This window comes from Saccopteryx leptura, chromosome 2 (assembly GCF_036850995.1).
Source record: "Saccopteryx leptura isolate mSacLep1 chromosome 2, mSacLep1_pri_phased_curated, whole genome shotgun sequence".
NCBI lineage: Eukaryota > Metazoa > Chordata > Mammalia > Chiroptera > Emballonuridae > Saccopteryx > Saccopteryx leptura.
The window spans coordinates 212,643,947-212,660,368 of NC_089504.1; positions in this window are offsets into that span (position 1 = coordinate 212,643,947).

The window sequence follows — 16,422 nt, forward strand, 5'->3', positions numbered from 1 at the left end:
GGTGACATCAATAAATCAGGGTACATATGTTCAAAGAAAACATCTCCAGGTTATCTGGTCATTCAGTTATGTTGCATACCCATCACCCAAAGTCAGATTGTCCTCTATCACCTTCTATCTGGTTTTCTTTGTGCCTCTCCCTTTCCCCCTTCCCCTCTCCCTCCCTCTCTTCTCCCCAATAACCACCACACTCTTGTCCATGTCTTTTAGTCTCGTTTTTATGTCCCACCTTTGTATGGAATCATGCAGTTCTTAGTTTTTTCTGATTTACTTATTTCACTCCGTATAATGTTATCAAGATCCATCCATTTTGTTGTAAATAATCCGATGTCATCATTTCTTATGGCTGAGTAGTATTCCATAGTATATATGTGCCACATCTTCTTTATCCAGTCATCTATTGAAGGGCTTTTTGGTTGTTTCCATGTCTTGGCCACTGTGAACAATGCTGCAATGAACATGGGGCTACATGTGTCTTTTTTTCTTTTCTTTTCTTTTTTTTTTTTTTTTGTATTTTTCCAAAGCTGGAAACGGGGAGGCAGTCAGACAGACTCCCGCATGCGTCCGACTGGGATACACCAGGCATGCCCACCAGGGGGCAATGCTCTGCCCATCTTGGGGCGTCACTCTGCTGCAATCAGAGCCATTCTAGCGCCTGAGGCAGAGGCCACAGAACCAACCTTAGTGCCCAGGCAAACTTTGCTCCAGTGGAGCCTTGGCTGCAGGAGGGGAAGAGAGAGACAGAGAGGAAGGAGAGGAGGAAGAGTGGAGAAGCAGATGGGCGCTTCTCCTGTGTGCCCTGGCCAGGAATCAAACCCGGGACTCCTGCATGCCAGGCTGATGCTCTACCACTGAGCCAACTGGCCAGGGCCTACATGTGTCTTTATGTATCAATGTCTCTGAGTTTTGGGAGTATATACCCAGTAGAGGGATTGCTGGGTCATAAGGTAGTTCCATTTTCAGTTTTTTGAGGAACAACCATACTTTCTTCCATAATGGTTGTATTACTTTACATTCCCACCAACAGTGGACGAGGGTTCCTTTTTCTCCACAGCCTCTCCAACACTTGTTATTACCTGTCTTGTTGATAATAGCTAATCTAACAGGTGTGAGGTGGTATCTCATTTGATTTGCATTTCTCTAATAACTAATGAAGATGAGCATCTTTTCATATATCTGTTGGCCATTTGTATTTCTTCCTGAGAGAAGTGTCTGTTCATGTCCTCTTCCCATTTTTTTATTGGATTGTTTGTTCGTTTGTCATTGAGTTTTATGAGTTCTTTGTATATTTCAGATATTAGGCTCAAGAATTGGCAGTTTCAAATAAGATAAACAATACCATGAACTTTGCAAATTTTAAAGTGATCTAATTTTTTTTATTAAGTTTAGCTAAAATATCAGCTTCTCTTTGAAAACCAACCCTGTCTTCCTTTATACTTTTTTTTTATTTTCAGAGATTATAAATTTTAGGTCAAATTACATCATGTACACCCTTCCTCCATCATCACCACTATTTTACTTCATGATTATGTGTACTCAAGTGACAACTTAAACATTCAATTCACTTTCCAAAATAGCCATCTCTGATGTCATAGCCTAACCATCCTCCTCTTTTCTATATCAAATATGTACTAAATCTAGTAAAAATAGAGGTACATGAACTTGTCTAAACAAAATTGCATCATGAACTCACTACATTTACCTAAAATCATCTTCTCAAAATTTATTTTTACAGATTTTTGGGGTATTAGCAATTCTAAAAGTAAGTTAAATCTCAGTAACCTGAGTAGAAGGTTTTACTTATGAATCAGCTGGCATAATCACAAGAATTGCTTTTCACCCAATTGTTTAGTTATCATCACTGCTCATTCTCAACTAAGGAAAATTAAGAACCTGAGGGAATAAAAAATAAGACACTATCAGATGCATTTCTTTGGAGAGTCAAAGGCAGAAAAACGAGGAGCAATAAAATGCATATAGAAAGAGTTAGATTTTGAAGATATATTTCAACAGAATAAAATTCAATATAAAAAGAACTTAAATCTTGAACCAGTTCTTAAGGCCAAATTGAACTATTTATTTTCTTTCAGTCATTGTACTAAAAGGGATATTTGAAATCAGTTTTATCTTTCAAACAAATGTTGACAGGAATGATTCAGTAGAGTGACAAATCATAGGGGGAATCCCAGAAAGCTTAATTCTTAGGAAAATATTCTCTAGTGACAAAATGGGATGTGGTATTATCTTTGGTTGGAGGAACACTGACGGATTCACCACTCTCAAGTGAGAAAAGCACAATACATCATTTTACATGCAGGGGCACTAATAAATTTGGTGGTGGGAGCATCAGGAAATTATCTTGATTTTTTAAAATTCCACTGAGAGAGAAAGGGGAGAAGTATTAGAGGTTGAAAAAGAGGGAAAGTATAAAACTCTAATGGATATATATGCCAAATAAAAGCAGACAAAATATTTTAGGGATTAGAATAGATGGTGGAAAAGAAAGGGTTTTGCTTTTCTCAACTCTGGAATTACACGCTACACTGGCCTGGAGCTGCTAACAGCCATCTTTCCAAACATGTGGAAAAGTGTGACTGAAAGGAAAGCCAGCACTGAAAAAAGCAGCCAGATATGAAATAAGAGATATTAAATTCTCACATAACCTTTTGAGGACATGTAAGCAGCCAGGTCTGAACACAGAATCCCCCTTAGATTTTCCAGTATGAACAAAATCCTTTCTTTGATTAAGTTTGATGTTTTGGTTTGTTAGTTAGTTTGTTTGTTTTGTCACTTGCAATTGAAAGAGTAACTAATACATGAGATAACTGATGAGTAGCTTATTAAGTTTTAAAGGATGAATTTTTTAAATGAGCAGAAAAAGTATATAAAAAAGATAATGTGGCAACGTGGTTATTCAAATGGGTTTTGTAACCAAAAACTGAATTTCAGTCCTGGCTTAATGGTATGTGTAATATTTGAATTTATTTAATCTCTCTGAACTTTATATCTTCATCTATAAATTTAATTTAATGATTCTGAAAACTACTATGTATTAAGTCCCAAGCATTATACCAATGTTTTATACACATTAGCATAATCAAATTTAATTCTCCAGTGAAGAAGATTTTATTGTCTTGGTTTTACACATGAGGAGAATGAGACTTAGGTTAATAATCAGCCTAATGTTCCACAACTACTTAGTTGGTGTGGAACACCTGGTTGTATTACCATAACCTAAAGTGGCCATGTATCTCAGTTCACTCGGGCCTATTCTGTGTAGTCTGTTCCTGTTGTAACTGCATTCCATCTGATCAGCACACTCTTTCACTTGCAAGAGGTCTTAGCATGGACAATATAGAATATGGTCACTATTGCAGGCTGAGTTTCTCAAGAAGCAGGCCCTGAAGTCAGAGATCCATCGGCAGAAAAAATTTTAAGAGTTTTATTTATCTTGTGGGATTTCTAAAAGTAGCCCAGCATTGTGTTCTATCATATAAATTGTCACAAAAAGCTGAAAGCTGATGAGGGTCATGAGCAGTAAGAACCTAGGAGTGGGTTAGTTATAGGAACCATCCATGAAGAGTGATGATAGAGAGAGTGTGCATGAGTGGGAGAGACGAATGGCTGTTATTATAAATGTGCTTTTGAAATTCACTGATTCACCTACTCAAAATCTTTCACACCCTCAATCTCTTTAAAAACAAGAGAAAAACAATATTTTTCCCTTAATTACGTGTCTTTATTTCATTTTATTGGGATGACACTTGTTAAGATAATTATATAGGTTTCAGGTGCTCAATTCTACAACATACTTTTGTACACTGTGTTGTTGCCTTGTTTAAGAACAAAGTCCAAACTGGGATATTCAGGAAGGTCTATCTGGTCACCTTATCAGACAGCTTTGCTCCTATCATGTCTGCATTCTCACTGTGACATTTGTTAACTCTATTCCTAAAATTGTGTGAGGATAACCAGGGCCTTAAATGAAGTATATTAGTAGTAAAAGGTGAAGTTCTAACTAAGTTAATCTCACATGATTTCAGATGAATACGTCCCATCCCTCCAGATCTTGGGACCTTTAAAGCATGCGTACCCAGAGGTGAATATCTAAATTTTTCAATCAAAAATTAATAAAACATATCTTAGTCAAATATATTAATTAGAGAATTAACTACCTTCATAGAGTAGCCTTTTAAGCTACGTTTTACTAACAACCTTTAAGGAATAGCATTTTAGGACTATGCCAACTGTTAGTTGGCTCTTCCTTGCTTTAAGGGTGGCTACCTATTTTAATTGGCTCTTGCACTTTTTTTATGCTGACCAAGATCATCAGATTAGTTTTTAGAATTTAGGTAAATCTTGTAAGTTTGAAAGACTTAATTGAAGTTAATTCATATACTATATGAGTATATTTGAAAAATATTTAATTTTCAATTAGGAAATAACTTGAATGTTAATGTTATTTCTATTTTTATTGCTATAATTTTATTAGTTTTTGTCTCAATTTTAATGCCTGATTTTCCAAATGTTTCATTGTTTGCTTTGGATAATAGGTATACTTTGTGATCTATACATGACTTTTCAAAAGAAAAATAAAATAAAATATTCTTTCTTACAGCAAAATTCATGCCATAAAATACAAATAAAAATCAATATAAATTTCTATATTAGTTTTGATTGATGTGAAAAAGATATTTTTAAATACCTTAAAAATAAATATAAGGTGGGTTTTCTTCTCAGGATACCTTTTCATGGTTTCAGTCCCTGGGAGAGAATATGACATGTTATTATTAAACCCTACCAACTCTTGACCCTAGTTCATATGAAGACAATGAGAATAAGTCTGAATATTAAAGAAATTTTGAGATAGATACATTCTTTCTTTTATTTGGAGAAATAAAAAGGTCTTCTTTTACTCTGAGGAGAGGCTATTAAAGCTGGATATTACAATGTTCTCTCAGTGGGAAAGAAGTTATTTTTCACACTTCAAAGAAAGTGTATCTTTCACTTTTTAATTGTTTTCCACATAAATGCATGATATGAAGGTGATTTGTGATGTTATAAAGAAAAATTCCAGCCCTGGTTGATTGGCTCAGTGTTAGAGCATCAACATGGTATATGGAATTCCTGAGTTTGACTCCCAATCAGGGTACACAGGAGAAGCAATCATCTTCTCTTCCCTTCTCCCTGCCCCTTCTCTTTCACTTTTTCTTCTCCTCTCTCAGCCATGGCTCAATTGAGGTGAGCACATTGGCTCTGGTTGCTAAAGATGACTCCAAGGAGCCTCAGCCTCAGGTACTAAAAATAACTTGATTGCTAGATTGGGACCCAAATGGGCAGAGCATGGGCCCCAGATGAGGATGAGTGGATCTCAGTCAGGATGTGTGCAGGAGTCTGTCTCTCTATCTCCCCTCCTCTCACTTAAAATTTTTAAAAAAAGAAAATTAAAAAAAAAAAAAAGAAAAAGCAAGGTTCAGATCTCCAGAAGGTTGAAGATAACATCTAGTTCTAAATTATGTTTCAGCTCCTGAGCCCTAAGGTGAAAAGACCCCCTGCTTACATTCCCATGAAACCAGATACAGGTGTTAGCAGTGAGAAAACGGCACTGTGTGTTAGACCAGTGGAGTCAGACAGAATCTTGGTTCAGCAACCTTGGTACTTGAGTTCTGACTAAGAAAGAATTCATAGTCAAGACTCGAACTATAAGAAAATATTTAGAAATTACAGAGGTAGAAAAAGTGAGCAATGGTCTCAGGAAACAAGTTACAAAGGCGAAAGAAGGACCCTTGGAGCTTAGGAGAAGGAATGGTAAAAGTAACACAATTGGGGGGAATAGAAAGGGTGGGAAAGGCACCAGAGAAAAGGGAGAGCACTCTGGGAAAAGAAGGAGGTGAGGAAAGGCACAGGCTTTCTCCTTAGAGAGAGACACCCTGGGCTCTATGTCCTGGTTCCTCCCTCTTGATTGTATTTATCTGGAGGTCTCAGGGAAGGGTCCTAAAGGCATACTCATTAGCTTTTCAGATGTGTCTCCTCAGGGTCATGGTCTCCACGTATTGGTTGGCACCAGGGCAAGGGGTTATTAGTCAATGCAGCTGGTTCTGGCATCAGCCATGGCATTGCTTGCCTTATTTTTCTGCTTTTCAGGGCCTGGAGCTGAAACACAATTGAGACCTAGATGTATTTGTTGTGGATCAGAATCTCATTGTCCTGGAGGCTTAATGATGAAGGGCTATTCAACAGCACCCTTGTTCTTCCTCCCTTTAAGGCAGTCTTACTCTCATAACCAGCAACATGCCAGGGAAGGAAAGGTCAGGGGTTCTAAAGCACACGACCAATGATATGTTAGGGGAGGAAGGATTACCCCGGGGATGAGGTCCTTGTTTTCTCGGTTTTGCTGAGCACCGTGGTTTTCTGCCCTGGTGACTTTCTGTACCTCACTTTTCATCCTTGCTCTACTCATGTCTGTTTAACTGCTCACCCTAAAGGGATACCAGAAAAGGCCTCAGAACTGTCTCAAGAACTGAATAAATGATTTATTACTCTTACCTCATCTCTGACTAATCAGCTCCCAGAACATCCTTAAACCACCTAAACCAAGGTGTCTTGTGGTTTTGTTTTATATAATCTATATTCTCCAAGCCAACAGGGAGTCAAGTTTTTAAGGGATAATCTCCCCAGCTTCATGTTGACCAATTCAACATTAAACTATTTTTCTTTCTATACTGCTAACTTCTGTTTATGCATTTCTTTGGGCCCACAGGCAGATGGACTTTAAAAAATGGGGTTTTCATTACAGTTTGCTCTAAAGGTTCATATTTTATTCTCTCTGAAGTAAGGTCATGAGATGCATAAGCAAAACATAATCCTATATTATGATATAAAAATGAATATTTTATTAGAAAAAAAGAATAATCACTCATTTCCTTAGAGAGTTATAAAACAAGAAGAATAGAGTAACACTTTATATTTAACTATTTTACAAATATCAAAGAGCAATGTTTTTTTTTTATCACTTTTGCAAGTTTAATCTAGCTCTATTTTGCTGACTTTGCATTTTATGTTTTGTAAGGCCAAGGGCCTTCATTATATGGACATGGAGGTTCCTGTTGGATTCGGGCAAATGGTAAAGAAACCAGAAAATGGTGGGCCATTCCGTTTATTAAAGTCTTGTAACAAACAGCAGGAGAGAAAACAGTCAGGGAAAACAGCTTCCCTTTTTCTCTCCAGAATCTCCCAGTCTCCAAGGCCCCCACCTACCTCAGCTTTATTTACCCAACATGCTTTGTTTTTTACCTTCTTCACCATTTAGCTATCAAAACATACCCAGAGAAAAGGGAGTAACTCTACTCTTTATTAACCTTAACATCGCAAAGTCACCGGTTATTGAGATTTGATTTCTGTAACATACCGTATTTCTCCATGTATAAGACACTCCCCTGTATAAGACACATCTTAATTTTGGGGCCCAAAACTTGAAAAAAATATCACATAAAGTTATTGAACTCAAGTTTTATTCATCATAAAATTAATACAACTCCTCATCCCATTCCTTATCTTGTCCTCGTCTGTGTCTGATAACTAATCACTGTCTTCATATATTGCTGCATCTTCAGTTTCATCTATGGCATTTGAAATGCCACACTTCTTAAATTACTTGACAACAATCTCAATCTTGATATTATCCCAGGATCTTTTTACCCAGGTACAAAATTCTTCTATAGTTGGTTTCTTCACTCTTCTGCTGGTGTCAGTTTGTCCCCAGAAGATTTCATCCATTGGTTCCATTCATCTCCCATGGCAGCTTTGAAGGGTTTGTTAATGCTCACATTAAGTGATTGGAGCTGGGATGTCAAACCTCCAAATATGATGGCAAGTTTTGTTTTTTGCTCTGCAGCAATCTTCTTTGTGTTTGTTGTTATAAGTGCTCTGAACTGATCAAACACCAATAAGGCAGGTTTGTGTAAGATTCCATCTGGTCTCCTTCTCCAAACATTCTTAAACCAAATCTTCATCCCATCCTGATCCATCCAACCCTTGCCATAAATATAGACAATCACTCCTCAAGGAATGTCTCCTTTTGGCATTGTTTGCATTTGAAAATCAGCATAGGAGGCAGCTTGGTTATATCAGCACAACAAGCTAGAACAACTATATAATGGTCCTTTTTATGTCCACTTGTCTTCACAGTTATAGTTTTCACTCCCCTCTTAGCAACAGTTCTGATACTTAGGATGGCAAATTGAAGGAAGACTTACTTATATTTGCAATCTGACCCAACTCAAATTGATGTCTTTTCTGACATTGAATGATGAAATTCAAGGACCTTCTTCTCATAGCTTTCAGGCATCTTTTGGGCAAGTCTGGTGCACCAAGACTTAGTCTATTCCAGTTCATGAACCTGAAGCACCAATTGTGTTTTCTTTTAAATCAGTAACTTTTTTTCATCAGCAGTTCTTCTTGCCTCATGCGGAACCATCTTTTTGGACACAGGAATCTCAATTGCCCTCTGTTCTTCAATCCATATCTTCAATTCTCTCTCTAAATCATGTAATTTTGCTGACTTGCCTCTCATGGCCTTCTTCTGCCGTGGCATTTTCAATAGCATTTCTTCTTCCTGCTGCCAGTCTTAAATTGATTTCTCATTTGGAGGAAGACCAAACTTACATTCAGCAGCACAATTTGCATTCACTTTTGCAACTGGATCACTTTTAATTCAGCACAGTATGAAAATATTTTCTGAGCCATTTCTGAGCAGAACGTGGCAAAACATAACCTACTGTAATATACCGGTAGCAAGTGCGAAACAATAAGCACAAAGAGAACAAGCGTGAAAAAGCAGGGAATGCAAAATTAAAAATCTGTAATAATGAGCACAAAAACAAGTGTGAAAAAGTGGGAAATGCAAATAAAAAAAATCAGCAACCACTGTATAAGATGCACTCAGTGTTTAGACCCCAAATTATTAAAAAAAGGGTGAGTCTTATACATGGGGAAATACAGTATCTAAAATGGATACTTTTCCCCAAGAATAAAAATTTTAGAGCTGAGATGTAATGCACTGAAACTAACTGGGTGTTGACCAAGTAAGTTTGTATATATGATATTTATGTTTGCTCGCTTATAGTTTGAATTGGGGGCTGGGAAAAACTAATATAGTGGTCTGTGCATTTGCAGTTTGCTTTCCTGCTTGGGAAGGGCCATTGTCTTGCTAATGTTTACTGGAAAGGAGATTCTGCCCCCACCACTGAGAGATGCAGTAGGATTTTTTTTTCTCTTCTCCCGAATCCCTTTCCCTCCATGGGAAAAGCAGGTTTTCTGCTTTTCCCTTAGCTTTTCTTGTGGCTTGCCTGTTGAGTGTTAGGCAAATAAGTTATTTTTTCTCAATTATTGTTAAAGATGGCCACTGCCCTCACATGATACAGCTAACTGACCTTCTTGCTTGGGAAGGGGTTTGGTTATGCTAATGTGTGCTGGAGAAAGGGGTTATCCTGGGGAAAAGTTTTAAAAGGAGGAGCTAGGAGGCCATTTTGGAGAGATCACATTGTTCCAGCAGGGAGAGAGAGGCCACACAGGGGAGAGGAGGCAGCCACAACAGAGGCAAAGGGGTGGGAACCTTTGATTCTAGAAAAACTCAGATGAGTCAGTGGCTTTGGGAGCCCTTAATGGAAAGGGAAGTGTTTCCTGCTGTGTGTATTTTCTCTCCTGCTGGGTCTGAGCTAGGATTAAAGGAAAATGGACCACCAGTTTTTGGCTCTGTAATTTTCATTACCGTCTGTCCAGATCAAGTGCGAACATGCAAGATTCAGGTGGCTGTGGCCCTGGCCGGTTGGCTCAGTGGTAGAGCGTCGGCCTGGCGTGCAGGAGTCCTGGGTTCGATTCCCCGCCAGGGCACACAGGAGAGGCGCCCATCTGCTTCTCCACCCTTCCCCCTCTCCTTCCTCTCTGTCTCTCTCTTCCCCTCCCGCAGCCGAGGCTCCATTGGAGCAAAAGATGGACCGGGCGCTGGGGATGGCTTCTTGGCCTCTGCCCCAGGTGCTAGAGTGGCTTTGGTCGCAACATAGCGACGCCCCGGATGGCCAGAGCATTGCCCCCTGGTGGGCGTGCTGGGTGGATCCCGATCGGGTGCATGCGGGAGTCTGTCTGACTGCCTCCCCGTTTCCAGCTTCAGAAAAATACAAAAAATACAAAAAAAAAAAAAAAAAAAAGATTCAGGTGGCTGTGATGGTGGCTGTGGCTACTGGCCCTACAGTGAGATACCAATAAACAGAATGGCCTACTGTAAAGCCAGCTCACTTTAACAAAGTCCACTGGAAAGTTCTGTACGTTTCTATCACAACAAGTTTCGACACGTAAGCACGTTTATTTGGTGCATGTGTGCCTCTCTATTTTTGTCACTTAATGTATACATACTGACATAGCAAATTAACTAAAATAAAGTTGATTCACATTAGTCTTATGTGTGAAGTGATAGTATACCCATGGCTACTGATAAAGTTCATTTACACCACTGTAATTTTTACAAATTTCAACAAGGAAGAAATGCTACAGAAGCATGTCTGTCACATCCACCATATTCCCTGGACTTAGCACCCTCCGACTATCACTTGTTTTTGTCCTTACAAAATTTTTTGAAGGGCAAAAAATTCAAAAATGAAGAAGATATCAAACAAGCACTGGTTCAACTTTTCGCATCAAAAATATAAAACATTTTTCAAAAATGGGATATACAAATTGCCCTCACGCTGGCAAGAAATCATTAATAATAATGGCAATTATATTATTTAATAAAGTTTATTGATGGTAAGAAAAATTTGTATTTTGTTTTATTCCAAAAACGGACAGAGCTTTACAGTAGACCTTATAATATCTGCCCAACAATCCACTCCTATGCTTACTGTGCTACCCACAGGCTACACCACCAGCATGTGTAAGGAAATTAGGCACATTACACAAATTACAACAACATGACAAATCATACAACTTCAATAATTACAAAGATACACTTCACAAGTCTGAGCACTTAGCCAAAAGCGCAAAATGTCCTTAGACTTCTCTCCAGCCAAACAAAAAGCTTCCTGGGGCAGGGGGAGGACCTCCAGCAAAGCCACCCTCCGCCTCCATCTGGGTATTTCACATTGTCCAAAATCAGTAAGTCCATCCAACAAAGGAGCCAGTGCTTACTCTGATCATAGTCCAGGAATCAGTTCATGCACATGGGGTCTCAGCACCCCCCCTCATCCCTGCCATCCTGGCAGGTCTTACACTGTCCCCAGGAGAAGCATGTGGCAATGGCAGTTAGCATTTCCATCTCTGCTCTGGAGAGCATGATGGCATTTACCCCTATGTCCCAAAATTGCAGACCTACCAGGGGCACAGTAGGTACTCCTTGCTACTGGGGTCTCACCTTCTGGAGACTGCAGATGAAATCTTCAGCCTTCTCATCCTCAGAAGTGGAGCTGGAAATGGCAGCACCCATTGTTGGGCGTGAGCCCCGGGCCGCCGCTACCTGCCGTCCCGTGGGCCTTGCAGCCCTAACCCCGGCCTCAACCCCGGCCTCCTGCTGCAGCTGGCTCTGAGCAATCTCCAAGAAAATCTGCAATTCACACACCTGTGATTCCTTCTCCAGCACTTGCTCCATTTCCAGGCGAATCTTGCGAACCTGTTCAGCTTCTCTCTCTGGTGCTTGCTCCAGCGTCAGTATCTCTTTCTACCACATTTGCTCTAGATCCTTCCACTGCTTGGTTTGCAGGTCCTAGGCAGCCTCTTCCACGGAGCTCTCAGTTTCCTCACGCATGGCTATAAAGGCAGCCAGCCTACAATCCCCAAAAGGGCAGCCATAGGGAACCATAACAGCAGCCAGTCCTCTACTCCACCACTCAAAGGTGGTGGTGGCTCCATACCAATCTGATCTAAGTCCTGCCAACTATACCAAATGTAAAGCCAGTAGCCATGGCCACAATCACAGCCACCTGGCCCATGCAGGTTCGCACTTGATTCAGACAGACAATAATGAAACAACGAACCAAGAACTGGTGGGCCATTACCTGTAATCCTAGCTCACATCTGGCAGGCAAGCAATACACACAGAGGGAAATACTTCCCTTTTCATTCAGGGCTCCCAAAGCCACTGACTCATCTGAGTTTCCTAGAATCAAAGGTTTCTACCTCATCAGTCTTATTCACTTCTATTCCCCATTCCTTCTCCTAATCTGCCATTCTGGCTGCCTCCTCGATGTGGCTTCCCTACCCTGCCTCCATGGGCTGTTCCTAGAATGTAATCACTTTTCCCCAGAACAAAGTGATCTCTCTTTCTTTTAAAAACCTTTTGGTGCGAAAGCCCTCCCCCAACACGCATTAATATAATCACGCCTATCCCAAACAAGAAGGGCAACTAATATTATCACTTGGGTGATGGGCATCCACGTGGGCAGTGCCATCTTTAACAAAGTGAGCATAATATATATTATCTGACCAACATCCACCATCCTCTGACTCTGCTGTTTCTTTATCATCTGCCCAAATTCAATGAGAACCTGCATGTGAATGGCCATGATGGTGGCAGCGCCTAGTCTTACACTGGGATTACATTTGCTCTTTCTGTAATAGCATTTTACACTTGACATTCCAATAAATTTTTTTCTGCTTTGAAGTGGTTTATTTAATCATTTCAAGCAATTAGCCTTCATAAGAAATGTAGACATTAGAGCATTTATGTAGTTTCCCAGATTCCATTGTTGCCTTGGGCTTGTATTTATTCTTATTATTCACTACTTTAGATACCAGGTAAATACCTAAGAGAAAGAGAAAATTAGTTGAAAAAATAATAAAAGTAAAATAATTAATGAAGACAAAACTATGCAGCATATTTGGAATCCTGTTTCATTAAAAACAAAAACCCTGCTCATTTCTTTCAGAAAGTATGATTGTACCATTTTCCAGGAATTAGATGAAAGGGTCTTTTTTTATAAGTACTTTGTTGGTCAGATAAAGTTATTTTTTCTCACCCTTATTGTTAAAGATGGCTGCTGCTCTCACATGGTGATGCTCACATGTGATACAACTAGTTGCCTTTTTTGCTTGGAATGGTTTTGATTATGCTAATGTGTTTTGGGGGAGGGTTTTCACACCAAAAGGTTTTAAAAGGTGGAGTTAGGAGGCTATCTGGGCGGAGAGTGATCACGTTCTTGTAGAGAGGACGAGCCCATGGTGTAGCAGGGCAGGGAAGCCACGTGAAGGAGGCAGTCAGAATGGTGGAATGGAGAAGGAAAAGCCAGAATGCACAGGAGAAGGAGATGGGAAACAGAGGTGAACAAGACTGGTGAGGTGGAAGCCTTTGATTCTAGGAAAACTCAGATGAGTCAGTAGTTTTGTGAGCATTGAATGAGTGGGTTTTGGAGCCCAGTGTGTTTGTTTTTACTCACTTGCCAAATGCAAGTCTAGAATAAAGAAAAATGGACCATCAGCTTTTGGCTCAATTGTTTCTTTACAATCGCTCCCAATCAAACCCGAACCTGCATTGGCCAGGCGGCTTTGATGGCGGCCATGGATACTGACACTGCATACTTCTATATAGCCTTAGAATTGGGGCAAAATTGTTTTTTCTAAGAAATACAATACTTATCTCTAGAACTCTTATTTTTAAATATACTGTAGTATATAACATAATAAAATATATTATTATAAACATTTCAGCCTTATTTTTTCACATATTGAAACAAGTATTTAGAATAGTGAAAGTTTATATTTTTTATGAACTTTTTAGTCTGAGAAATGGTCAGATAAGTTATATAAAAGGCTGTGAAAGAATCATCTGTAATTATAAAACTGATCTAAAATTATATCATCAAGGCACAATAGCAATTCTTTCTTTTTTTCATTTAAAACCTTTTTGAGCAAACTCTAATAACACCCTTCACTGGAATCTAATTAGAATTCTACTTCATTACAGAACAGAATCCTTGTACTGTGAAGAAATCAAAAGCATTTCTCTCCTTTGTAGCAAATTTAAATTTGATTATCTAATAATGCTAATGAAGATTTGTTGGTAGAGGAAATGGATATGCAGTAAATCTACAACAGAAATAATTTTTCACTTGAGAATGTGATTTGCATAGCTATATTTTCATTAATTTTTTCTTTATATGTAAGCAGTAACTTTTCAGGTGAAAATGCTTAAAACTGACAATTGATTAGCCTGGCCAAAGAAAGACTTTCTAATAGTTTGCATATTGTCTGAAAAGGTTTTTATATCTGACCTTTTGTTAAAGAACAGAGTTCCACTGAGTAAATTTGAAGATCTGGTTGGCTTTATTAAGTGATTCATGAATCCTGCAGAATCCTATCTAGCATCTAGAAGACTGCTTTGAGAGGTTCTACAAAATAGAAGGCTTTTATAGAAAAAAGGATTGGGATAAGAGAGCTATTAACAGAAGAAAAGGTAAAATACTATTTTTAGACCAGGACATCTTCTTTTGAGGAGAACAGTACAGCAAGGGTATTTATCATGCAGATTGTCTCTTCTTTTTATGGGAATAGGATATAGAGGGTCCAGTTGACAGGTTAGCTCACTATTATTGACCTGAAAATTCCAAACTGATTGATTATCTTCCTGAGAGAGGTTGAAATGACAAATAGGTCAAGTATTAAATCTAGGTTTAGTATTGAAACCAAGGGTCTTTATAACATTAATTAAGTTTAGTTTTAAATCGTAGCTCTAGAAAACATCTTTCTTTGATTATTCTCTCAGGGACCTACCTAACCTTTCCCGGCACCCCCCATAATCAGCAACCCCCAAGGCAGCAGAAGACAGTAGCCTGGACCTGACTAATGATCACAAGGTTGGGACATCTGGCAGACTAAAGATAACATCGTGAACTGTTATGTCTCAGTTCCTGAGCCCTAAACTGCAACAACACCCTGGCTACTTTTCCATGAAATCAGACAGAGACATGCTGGAACAGAACTCAGAACTGTTTTTAACCTGAAGACATGATGCATTACCTCACCTCCCATCAATCAGCTTCCAGCAGGACCCTGATCACTTAATGGATGGTATCTTGTGATTTTGCCCCTATATAATCTGTAAACTATAACCCATTGGAGAGTTTGGGCCTTTGTTTTTTGTTTTTTTTCTTTCTAATTGATCATGTTAATATATACGTAGTTTTGTTTTAAAAATATAGAAAACTAATATTAAGTTAAAATTAATAGCATAAATTAATTACTTGTTTAAATATATTTAGAAGAGTTTATACTTGTTCAACAGTACTAAGTATTATTTTTGATCTTCAAAAGTATAGTATATTGTGCACAACTGGAAGTAGGATTAAGGAAGAGATAGAAAATTTATGTGTGAAAGATACTGAAAAAATTTAACATAAAATACTTAAAATAAATACATAAAATAAATAATAAGTTTAGTTATTTGTGAAGCCAGTATCCACAGCCACCATCACAGCAGCCTGGCCCATGCAGGTTCGCATTAGATTAGGACAGACAGTAATGAAACAATGGAGCCAAGAACTGGTGGGCCATTACCTTTAATCCTAGCTTGCACCCGGCGGGCAAGTAAAAACACACACTGGACTCCAAAAGTCACTCATTCAGTGTTCACAAAGCTACTGATTTATCCGAGTTTCTTAGAATCAAAGACTTCTAGCTCACTAGCCTTATTCACCTCTGTTCCCCATCTCTTTCTCTCTGCACAAACTGGCTTCTTCTTCAGCATTCTGCCATCTTGGCTGCTTCTCCTGGCCTCTTCCACGTGGCCTTTCTCTGCTCTCCTTTCTCTGCTCTCCTCTAGCATAGGCTCCTCCTACAACGTAATCACTCTTCTCCTGGAACAACATGCTCTCTTTTAAAATCTTTTGGTGAAAAATCCCTCACCTAACACATATTAACATAATCACACCCATCCCAAGCAATCACCTGGGTGACTGGCTTCCATCTGGGCAGTGCCATCTTTAACAAAGTGAGCATAATATATTTTGTCTGCTCAACATTATTATAAGACATTTTAAGGAAGATTTCAACCTCAATCTTGAGTATACAAAAGCTAAGACATACTTTCATTTAAAGTATGTATTAGAGAAATATATAAATGTATATATGTTTGGTTAAAACCATAATACCTCTGGCCTTGCCAAACATAAGAATTATTACCCAAACCAGAAGTCTCATGATCTGTCCTGTACATCTGCCAGTGAGAGAACATCCAAACCTATAGAAACATTTTATAAGAGTTTACCTGAGACAAATTTTTGCATACATGCACAGAGGCAAGATCTTAATGGATTGAAAAAGTGTTGCAAAGAATGGCAGTTTTTCAGTTTTTTTTTTATGATCTATTGGTGGTATAATAAGGAGGCAGGCAAAGCAAAGCAGAGAAATTTCTAGGATTAAATAAAAAGTTAAATGAGATGT